This window comes from Brachyhypopomus gauderio, unplaced genomic scaffold (genome assembly GCF_052324685.1).
Source record: "Brachyhypopomus gauderio isolate BG-103 unplaced genomic scaffold, BGAUD_0.2 sc230, whole genome shotgun sequence".
Classification (NCBI taxonomy): Eukaryota; Metazoa; Chordata; class Actinopteri; order Gymnotiformes; family Hypopomidae; genus Brachyhypopomus; species Brachyhypopomus gauderio.
The window spans coordinates 41,060-51,884 of record NW_027507051.1 but is presented as its reverse complement, the minus strand read 5'-3'; positions in this window follow the sequence as shown (position 1 = coordinate 51,884).

The window sequence follows — 10,825 nt, the reverse complement described above, 5'->3', positions numbered from 1 at the left end:
GAGAGGGTGCGGGAAGGAGAGGGGTGTCACTCTCTCCACATCTGTACCGCCTCCTGGCGGAGCTTCTCCGCCATCTCCGGGACGGGGATCTCCCAAGCCTGACGCAGCAGGGACGCACACAGCGGGTCCTGCTCCATCAGCTCGGGGGTTACGACGACATCGCGGTGCTGGGCATGAGAAGAGGCATGGCGTCGCTTGCTGGGATGCTGGCCCTTCCTTGGCCGGGATCATACACCTTCCACCTCCAGACTGAAAAAAGTTCCTTAGTGGTGTTGAGGAAAGGCGAGTAGGGCGGGAGGAAAAGGGACATCACTCTTGGATGGTCTATAAACCAGTTTGTGATGACATGAGAATGACAGAATGCTACACTGTCCCATCACAAATGTCCTCGTGTTTCCTCCCACCTGTTCCCTTTCTGCTTCTGGAACCAGTTGTTGGTAGAGTTCATTCAAAAACGAAAGAAGGAGGTCACTGTTATAGGGACCAATCTGGCATTTGTGAAGGACCAAACCAGCACTTGAGATTGCAGGACAAATTGTTATATTTGTTCCTCTCTGACCCGGTCCATTACTGTACTTCATTTTATTTCATTGATCTATATGTGCAAAAAATGTGTATTACAGTAATAGCTTTTCAGCTGCCTTTGTTTTTGCAGAACTTTGCATTTTATACAATATTTAAGGTTTTGAACTTTAGGTTCTCATTTTTGACATGCTGTGTGCAAGCAATTGTAAATAAGGCAAAAATGATACAGAATTTTTTTATTGGATAACCTTGTGTGTATAGAAAATGTAAGCATTATAGAAACATGTAAAATGACTGGATTTTGTGCAAAAACAACATGAATTGAACTAATTGTAAAGCCACTGAAGACTGATGTTGTGTTTACTGTGTTTAGAGTTTTGAAAATGTGACTGCAGATTGGACAAACACGTTAGCAGTCATAAAACTGTAAATAGGAGTGCAGCAAAACATTTGAAGTAAATATTTACATAATAATGCAATCATGATTTTAATTTTCATTGTACTCATAAATAAAAAAATGTAGGTTAAGCAATGATAAGTTCATTAGGAAAAATTAGTTCATTTATTGAAGTTCATGTATTAGTAATTGTGAGGTTATTTATTGATTATATATGTTCATGATAACCTCTTTTTGTTTGATTATATGGACCACTTCTCATGCATCCTATCTCTAGGAAAGATGAGAAAAAAACACCCCAGAGGAACAAGACGTGGTGTTATTGTGACGCTGGGACAGAAGCAGCAGGAGACAAAGGTGACCTTAAATACTCAGGCACCACGGCAGTAGAAACACGAACAGAAAAAAGAGCAATCAAGGCGGTTTAAATAACAACAACGGAGTACGAAGGTGATTATAACAACTAGCAGGTCTCTTCTCCCACGGTGCGAGGCGAGGTAGCAGGCTAAATGCGCAGCACTGGACAGCGCGACCTGTGGGAATAAATACACCACCACCTGATTAAGTGACAGGTGTCAGTACTCCGGTGATTGGGAAGGTAGGAGTGACCGAGACTGAGAGGGTGCGCTCCGTCTGGTTGTGGGTGTGCATGTGACAGAGGGGGTGTGTGTACGTGCCCTCTGGCGGCGTCCAGGCTGACATACCGTGACAGTTATGACATAGAACCTGAGACTTAGTGTCATTTACCAAAGTAAATGCAGAGTATATCAACGGTGGAGGACAGGTAGAAGACTACCTGAAGGTAATATTGTCATTTGATTTGGAGTAATAATGGACTGTTTTACTTGTTTGCAACTATGAATGGTAAACATGACTAGTGATTAGCTTGTGTTGCTACATGCAGTTAGTAGCTTAATGTGACTCGATGGTTAAATGTATTTGGACTGTGTGCTTTTGAACTCGGCATGAGTTTATTGTGTGTGTGTGTGTATGTGTGTGAGCAGTAACTCGGTGCTGTGATGTGTGGGAAAAATCCTTTTCATCTTTCACTCACCATCCATCCAGAGTCTGATTACTCCCTGATAATCTCATCCAGAGTCTAATTACACCCTGATAATCTCCTCTCACACCTGGACATGGACTGAAGAAGGACAGTGTGAGCAGTGGTGGATCTAGCCATTTTGGGGCCCTAGGCAAAATATAAACAAGGGGCCCTCATTCTTGAAACACGCACATAAACCAAATAACCATCCCAATACCCTTGCTTTAAACTGAGATTAAAGAATGGCAATAAACCAATAGTGCACTGCCACTAACAATGGTCTCAACTCTCCACAGTAAACTCCTGTCACGTAGGGCAACGCCCCCTCTCGTAGCTGTCACTCTGGGTTCCCTCATGTCTGTGTTCCCTACCTGTTTATCCCGCCCAGCTCGTTTGTCTTCGTGATTCCTCGTTTGTTACCACGCCCCTGTATTATCGTTCACACCTGTCCCTCGTTTTTTGTCCCTTGTATATAAGCCCCTGAGTCTCCCTTGTCCTTTGTCTGGTATTTTGATCTGTGGTTTTGACTGTTCTTTGCTGTTTCGTTGTACCTGACTGTGTTAGTGTTTCCTGCCTGTTACTCGTGTCCCCTGTCTTCGTAATGCCCGTGTTTGCCTGTTTTACGGACTGCCCTCCTGTTATTGACCCTGCCTGGCTAAGCGATGACGATGATGGTAACTCCTTTAATAAATCTCGCTCTTCTCAGCGATTGTGTCCGTCTCCTCGCTCCGTGGCGCGAGCCACGTTACAACTCCAGCATTTGCAAAAATGATATGTTTATTATTCAGAGCCATGTTTTAATGAAACAAGTACATGTGAAATCAAATAATATACCCACTGCCAGGGATACAAAATGATGTTACGCTTAACAGAACTAGAATACAAAATGGATACAACAAGTCTATGAATCCACCATTGACATTTAAACAGGACTGATAAAAAGATTTTGTGTGTGGACAGGAATAACACTTTGTGTAACAAATCTTGTGATCAGAGTCCATGTCCAGTGTTTTTGTGATGTCATGTTCAATAAAGATAACAGCAAGGGCAGACAGGCAGTGTTGAGACATGGTGGACCTCAGGTAAGTCTTGAGTCATTTTAGTGATGAAAAACTTCTTTCGCCTGATGCCTTAGTCACAGGGAGACTGAGCAGTAGTCTCAGTGCTATACTGAAATTTGGGTGTCACGGATGTTTTCTCTGTACACATAATCCAGCATCTGGAAAGGCTAAGAGACGTGTGGGGAGAATGCTTTGACTGCATGAATTATTTCCTGCTTTAGGTCCTCTGCATCAACATCATTCATTTTCCTCTCGAGCCTGTGGCAACATTAATCTAATTCCTTTATCTGCATGACATTTTGCATCTGCTCAATGGAGTACAGGAAACCATATAGCTCAAAAACACCCTCCATGTGTGAAAATCTCTCCCTGACTGTGACCAGGGTTGTGTCCACCATATGCAGGAAAAACTCCCTTCTGAAATGATCTTCTGCAGTACACACTGTCTCCTCTCTCCCCTCATACTCAAACTGCTTTTTTTTCTTGCTCTGGCGCATCTCTGGCCATCTCCAAATCAATCTTCTCTGCAATCTCCCTGGCATCTGTTTTAGCAGAGTTGAATCCATCCTCTCGATAATCTTTCAGAAACGCTATCACTGCAAGGACCTCTCTCCTCATCACCTCCACACACACACTGGGGCTCTGCAATAGCTTGCTGACTTTGTTTATGTAAAACAAACAAAGTCCATATTCGCAAGATGATTGCCAGACTTCTCGTGATCTTTTAGGAAGGTTGATACATTTTTTCAGTTGTTTGTGCCATCGGAGCTGAGCCGCTGCTTGTTGCAATCGCCAAACAGCCGACAACAAAAGCAAACTGCGCGGTCTTTCGTCTTGCTGTACACAAGCCAGGACCTTTGGATTTTTTCGCCATTCTTCATGTTCAAATAGTAGTACGTGTTTGTAAATCGCCTGCCCTGTTTGTTCTGTGGAAATTTTCCTTGTATTTGCACTGGTCCTTTCTGTACAATTGAACAACGCTCAGAGTCTGTCAACTTTTCTGGCCAATGTGCAGGGTTATCACCTATTATTAAATTGTCTCCACTGCTCCTGGTACACTGAAAAAACATTACATTATTGATGCTAAACTGATATAATGTGCAGCCCAAAAAAAACATGTTTATTTAATTTGTTGTATTTTTTTAGTGCATAAAAAACATACAGTGCTTACAGTAATGTTGGTGCATGTTTTAAAAAGGCCTTACAATAAACATGGTCTTTTAAATTTGTAGTTTTCACTAAAGCAAATGTAGCTTTTGTGTATGGGGAAAAATAAGAAATGTTATTGTCCTTGGCTACTGTGTTTATTACAGAAGATCTAAAAGTGAAATAGAAGTTTGTACAGAAGGAGACATTACAGAGAAACAACACAACAGCTGTTGGAGGAAATGGCTGCTACAAACCATCTGTCAGAAGAAGAGTTTTCATGTCCTGTGTGCTGTGACATCTTCAGGGATCCTGTTCTACTGTCATGTAGCCACAGTGTGTGTAAAACCTGTCTGCAGCAGTTCTGGGAAACCAAGGGATCTCGAGAATGTCCAGTTTGTAGAACAAGATCCTTAAATTCCAACCCTCTCCTTAATCTTGCACTAAAGAACCTGTGTGAGTCTTTTCTAGAGAGCAGGAGTCAGGGATCTTCAGCAGGGTCTGAGGTGCTCTGCAGTCTGCACAATGAGAAACTCAAAATCTTCTGTCTGGAGGACCAACAGCCTGTGTGTTTGGTGTGTCAGATTTCAAAGGCACATAAAACTCACGACTGCTGTCCAGTAGATGAAGCTCTGTGTGACTTTAAGGTATGAAATATATACTAATGTTTTAACTGTAATGTTTTTCCAATGTTTAAGATTATCTTGACATATATGTTCGACAGTCTAGGTTAAATTTGTCAGATGAGATTTCCGACAACTAAATGTCTGTGAGAAAACAGCAGCACACATTAAGGTGAAAGGTCACTCTGACCTTTCTGAATGGTGAATGAATGGTGCTATGATCACTGTCCACGTACACCATAATGAAACACACACATTTGGACAGTTTATATTTCCTCATCATCTCCCATTCCAGTATCAGGCCCAGCACACAGAGAGGCAGATAAAGGTGCTGGGTGGTAATGGCTGACTTTCTCATGAGGGGCTGACTTTCTCGTGAGACTCTGCGTTAGAGGTCTGCGCGGGACTGCTTTTTTAATCCCGCTCCCGCCCGCTCCCGCTTGTTTTAGACCCGCTCCCGCCCGCTCCCGCCAAAAAATCGCTTGTTTTAATCCCGCTCCCGCCCGCACCTGCTTGTTTTAATCCCGCTCCCGCCCGCACCGGCCAAAAAATCGCTTGTTTTAATCCCGCACCCGCCCACCACATACACATTTCTGTCGCCCCCGCCCGCAATCCTAATATGAATTGAATTAATTAGATTTAGTACTTGAAATTTTCTTATGTATTAATTAAAACAGCAATATAGCGATTGATCGCGCTGTCCCATTTCTTATCACAGTCCAAACACATCCCTAGGTGACGTACACCAACACTTTCTGACATGTATCACAACAAGCCGATTTCCATCTCCATTAATTACAATGGAATATGACTTCCATACATCAGACTTTCCTGTAGTTGGTTTAATTGTGAATTTTCCACAGCTGAAACTGGTTGACCGTCTACAACAGGGGTCGGCAACCTATGGCACGCGTGCCACCATTGGCACACCGAGGCATAGTCACTGGCACGCGACACGCTGGACCAGCATCAGCAAAAATATATATTTTAATATAAATTATTATATTAATGGATTATACTTTCGCGAGTGACCGTAGCGCGCAACTCCGCACGCACACCTCGCGCGAACGGCGGAGGCGTTTAAACTTGGCGATCGATCGCGATATAATACTTTGTGTCGATTTACACCTCCCCCCCCCCCCCTCGGTCAACAATTTAAACTCGCCGCCATAGTGGCACACTCATTGACTGGACATGTTAAAGTTGGCACTCCATGTCTCAAAGGTTGCCGACCCCTGGTCTACAGTCTCTGCCATTTCTGTATCAAAATGACGCACACTTCATGTTCACGTGATCAGTTGCTTAGCCAATATTTTGAATTAGTTTATTGCTTACTTACTGAATGATTAGTTGTTTTCGTCCTGTTCCTTATGCATGGAAATCATTGCGTTGTTATTATTATAATTTTCTAGACTATTAATTTGCGGGATTTTTCTACATGTATATGTGGTCCCGCTCCCGCATCGCCTGGACTAATTCAACTCCCGCTCCCGCCAATAACAATTAAATTCTGTCCCGCGCCGCAAGATATTCTGTCGGGTCCCGCGGGACCCGCGGGATTACCGCGGGAGTGCAGACCTCTACTCTGCGTGAAGCAAAATGGCGGCGATCTGCTGCTAGATTACAAACAACTCTTGATACCTCGGAAACTAGTACTTTTCTCTATCGCTACTACCACCACAATATAACCTATTCATCTACCTGACAATAACCGGACTACAAAGCAACACCCTGGACCAGTTAGAAAGCTTCACTGACGGATATTACACTCAGCTGTGTACAATGGACAATACGGATAACAACGCGGATAACAACGCGGATTCAACTCCGGTCGCCGGCCACGAGAAAAAACAACCACGATTGGATTCTCCAAGCCCAGGTACCACAACCAACATGAACTCTGACATACAATCAGACTCGCCATGCTGTGCGAACCTCGCAGTTATACTTAGCTCTATTGATATCAAACTTACCGCCATGGACACCCAGATCTCTATTGTTGAACTTCTACACAATGAATTTCCTGCTCTTCGCCAAAGTTTTGAACTTAGTTAACACCAGATCGAAACTTTGACGAAAGAAAATAATACACTCAAAAACTCAGTCTCTACACTCACAACAGAACTTGCTATTATAACTACAGACAGCAAAACCATGAAGGAAACCATTCTGGACCTGCAGACATGCAGCATGAGAGACAATCTCATTTTTTCCGGCATTCCAGAACAACCCTCAGAAGACGCAAAACAATTAGTCAAACAATTCATTAAAACTGAACTCAAAATACCGACTACCACTATTCAAAATATCACCTTTGCCCGTGTACACCGCATAGGACTTAAATCAGACAACACCACGAACAAGCGCCCCCACCCGATAGTAGCAAAGTTCGAACATTTTAAACAAAAAAATACAGCTACATCGACAAGGAAAGGAGCTCAAAGGAACTAACTTCGGATTGAATGACCAATTCCCAAAAGATTCAACAATGACATAAAGCAGTCATTATAGTAGACAAACTATACATTAATGGACAACTATACAGGAACAAGGACACTACCCACTGGCTCTACTAACTCTCTCACTCAATCATCACACCACAGCAGCCATACACTCATACACACCAACATAAACACACAGGCCAGTGAACTCTAAACAAACCCGAGGGTTACCCTTATTACACAACAAAAAATATTGAATAAGTCTACGCAGTTGTCTCCAAGAAGTCTCAGCACATGTACCCTATGATCCCCCACCTCAAAATGTCTCACCCCCCTTTTCTGTTTATTTAATGTTATGCTTCCCCTTATATGTTCACCACCTGTTTTATTGTCACCTATTCACACACAGAACTTAACAGAACTTACATTAACAATAACACTGATGCCTACATTAAAATTCCTATCTTGGAACATCCGGGAAGTTGGCTCACAAAAACAAAACAAAAATATTAAACCACATTTCCAAACTAGCAGACATTTGCTTATTGCAAGAAACTCATTTATCCCCATCTGACAAAAACACACTACACTTTAAACATTTTCACCAAGCATTTTCAGCTACATACAATAGTAAACTGTAACGATCCAACCAGGAAGACACGGATCCAATTGTGGAATGCAGTGTGAAGTGAAGTAAGGAGTACTCGTACAGATGAATAACTCCGCAGAGTGTGTGGTGTATGGGTGCTGTAGTGGAGGTCAGGACGGTCCAGGGTCACGCCGGGTAGACAGAGGGCTGACAGGTTACAAGGGCTAGGCTGGGAACGAGGTGTGGGACGAAAGCAGAGGTCAAAACACAGGAGATCAATCACGGAGGTAGAACGCTTGGTAAGTGACATGACGACAATACTTAGCAACCCGGCAGTGAGAGGGGGAAGCTTAAGTATACGTGGATATGGGAGTTAACGAGCAGCAGGTGTATGGATTAATTCGGGTGGTCACGTGCTGTTCTTGACAGTACCTCCCCTCCGACGAGCGGCACTAGCCGCAACCGAACGATTAGACGGGGGGCGACCATGGCGACGGGGAGCATGGAAGTTCGGATGGGCAGCGTGAAACACGTCCCGCGCGGGGACCCAGGCCCTCTCCTTGGGTCCATAACCTTCCCACTCAATGAGGCCCACCCCGACGCCGACGGGACTCCAGAATATCTTGGATGAGGTAGGCGGGGCACCCGTCGAGCTCCAGCGGTTCAGGCGGTCTGGCAAGCGATGATGTAGTGGACATGGGGCTGTAAAACACTGGCTTAAGCATAGAGACATGAAAGACAGGATGCACATGATACTGAGGGGGCAGCTGTAATTCATATGATACGGTGTTGACTCGACGCAAGACCTTGAAGGGCCCGATGTATTTAGGGCTCAGCTTCTTACAGTACCGCCGCAGGTTTAAGTCACGCGTGGAAAACCATACCCACTGACCAGGATGGTAGACTAGAGAGGGAAGTTGGCGACGGTCAGCGTGGAGTCTCCGAGTGTGTAGCACTCACAGGGCACGCTCCCAAATCTGTGCACTGTTCCGGAACCAGTCGTCCAACGCCGGAATGTTTGACGAACTATTGTCCCAGGGGAAGAAAGCCGGTTGATACCCGTACACACATTGGAAGGGAGTCATTTTGGTGGATGAATGCAATAACGAATTTTGGGCATATTACGCCCAGGGTAAGTATTTACTCCAGCTTGTCTGAGAAACGCAATACTGTCTTAGGAACCTCCCTATCTCCTGATTAACTTGTTCCACCTCACCGTTAGACTGAGGATGGTGGTGACTAACGGGACTAACGAGACTAACGGCGACTCCGAGCAATTTGCAGAATTTTTTCCACAGCTGCGATGTGAATTGAACGCTTCGATCAGACACTATATCCTTAGGCAACCCGAAGACCTGGAAAATGAAAGAAAAAACTGCTTGGGCGGTTTCCATGGCAGTAGGTAACTTCGGGAACGGAAGCAAGCGACACAAGCGACACATCTTAGAGAATCGGCTACCACTAAGATGACAGTATTACCCTCGGACCTCGGCAGGTCAGTTATGAAGTCCATCGCGGTGTGTGTCCAGGGTCGACGAGGAATAGAGAGCGGTTGCAGTTTCCCCACAGGGAGAGTACGAGGGGTGCGACTCTTCACACAGACAATACAGGCTAGAATGTAATCCCGAACGTCCTCCTTCAGAGATGCCCACCAATACAGCCATGACAGCAAATGCACTGTGAGTGTAATTCCTGGGTGACCAGTACCTGCAGTATTGTGTGCTAGCTGTAAGAGACGACTCCTCAATGACACTGAGATGTATTGTTTCCCTGCTGGGCAATCGTCAGGGCTCGGGTCAGTGCGTAGTGCCTCCTCTATTTCACCTTGTAGGCTCCACCGAACGGCGGCCAGGAAACAGGTGCGTGGCAATATGTACTCCGGTTCTTTGTCAGCGGGATCTTTATCATAAATGCGAGAGAGGGCATCAGCATTTGTGTTTTTCGAACAGAAAATCGGAAACGGGAAAAGAACAACGCCCACCGGGCCTGGCGAGGATTGAGTCACATGGCTTCCTAAAGGTACTCTAAATTCTTGTGGTCCGTGTAAACGATGAAGGGATGTTCTGCCCCCTCTAACCAGTGTCTCCATTGTTCTAGGGTGAGTTTTACTGCCAGGAGTTCACGATTTCCTACATCATAATTCCGCTCTGCAGGTTGCAGCTTTTTGGAGTAAAACCCACAAGGGACCGATTTAGGGGGGTTTCCTTGACGCTGAGAGAGGATAGCTCCCACTCCCACCTCGGAGGCGTCAACCTCAACCACGAAAAGAACCAGGGGATCAGGGAGGTGTAGGATGGGTGCTGAGGTGAATGCTCCCTTGAGCAGCGAAAATGCCTGATCTGCATCAGCTGTCCAGTTGGGACGCAGATGCTGCCCACCCCGAAGGAGATTAGTCAGTGGAGTGGCCACGGAACCAAAGCCTCTGATGAAAACCCAGGAACCGCTGCAACTCCTTCCTAGTTTGGGGCACAGGCCACTGCGTGACGGCTGATACCTTGTCCATGTTCATGGAGATTCCCCCAGGAGACAGAGTACACCCCAGGAAATTCATGGAAGTCCGGTGAAACTCGCACTTTTCTGCCTTGGCGTAGAGGTGATGCTGCCGTAAGCGTGCCAGTACCGCGGCGATGTGCCGGACATGGTCTGCAGCTGACGAGGAATATACAAGAATATCGTCAATGTAAACAATAACGAACTGCCCTATCATGTCTCGGAATATCTCATCCATAAACGCCTGGAAGACAGATGGGCTGTTGGCTAATCCATACGGCATCACAAGATACTCATAGTGACCTCGTGCTGTGACGAAAGCGGTTTTCCACTCGTCCCCCTCACGGATGCGAAATAGATTGTAGGCACTCCCAGGGGCGGACTGGGGAGAAAAAGTGGCCCGGGAGTTCCTGACAGACTGGCCCACTATATATATATATATATATATATATATATATATACATATATATATATATGTGTGTGTGTGTGTGTGTATACTGTATATGAATCT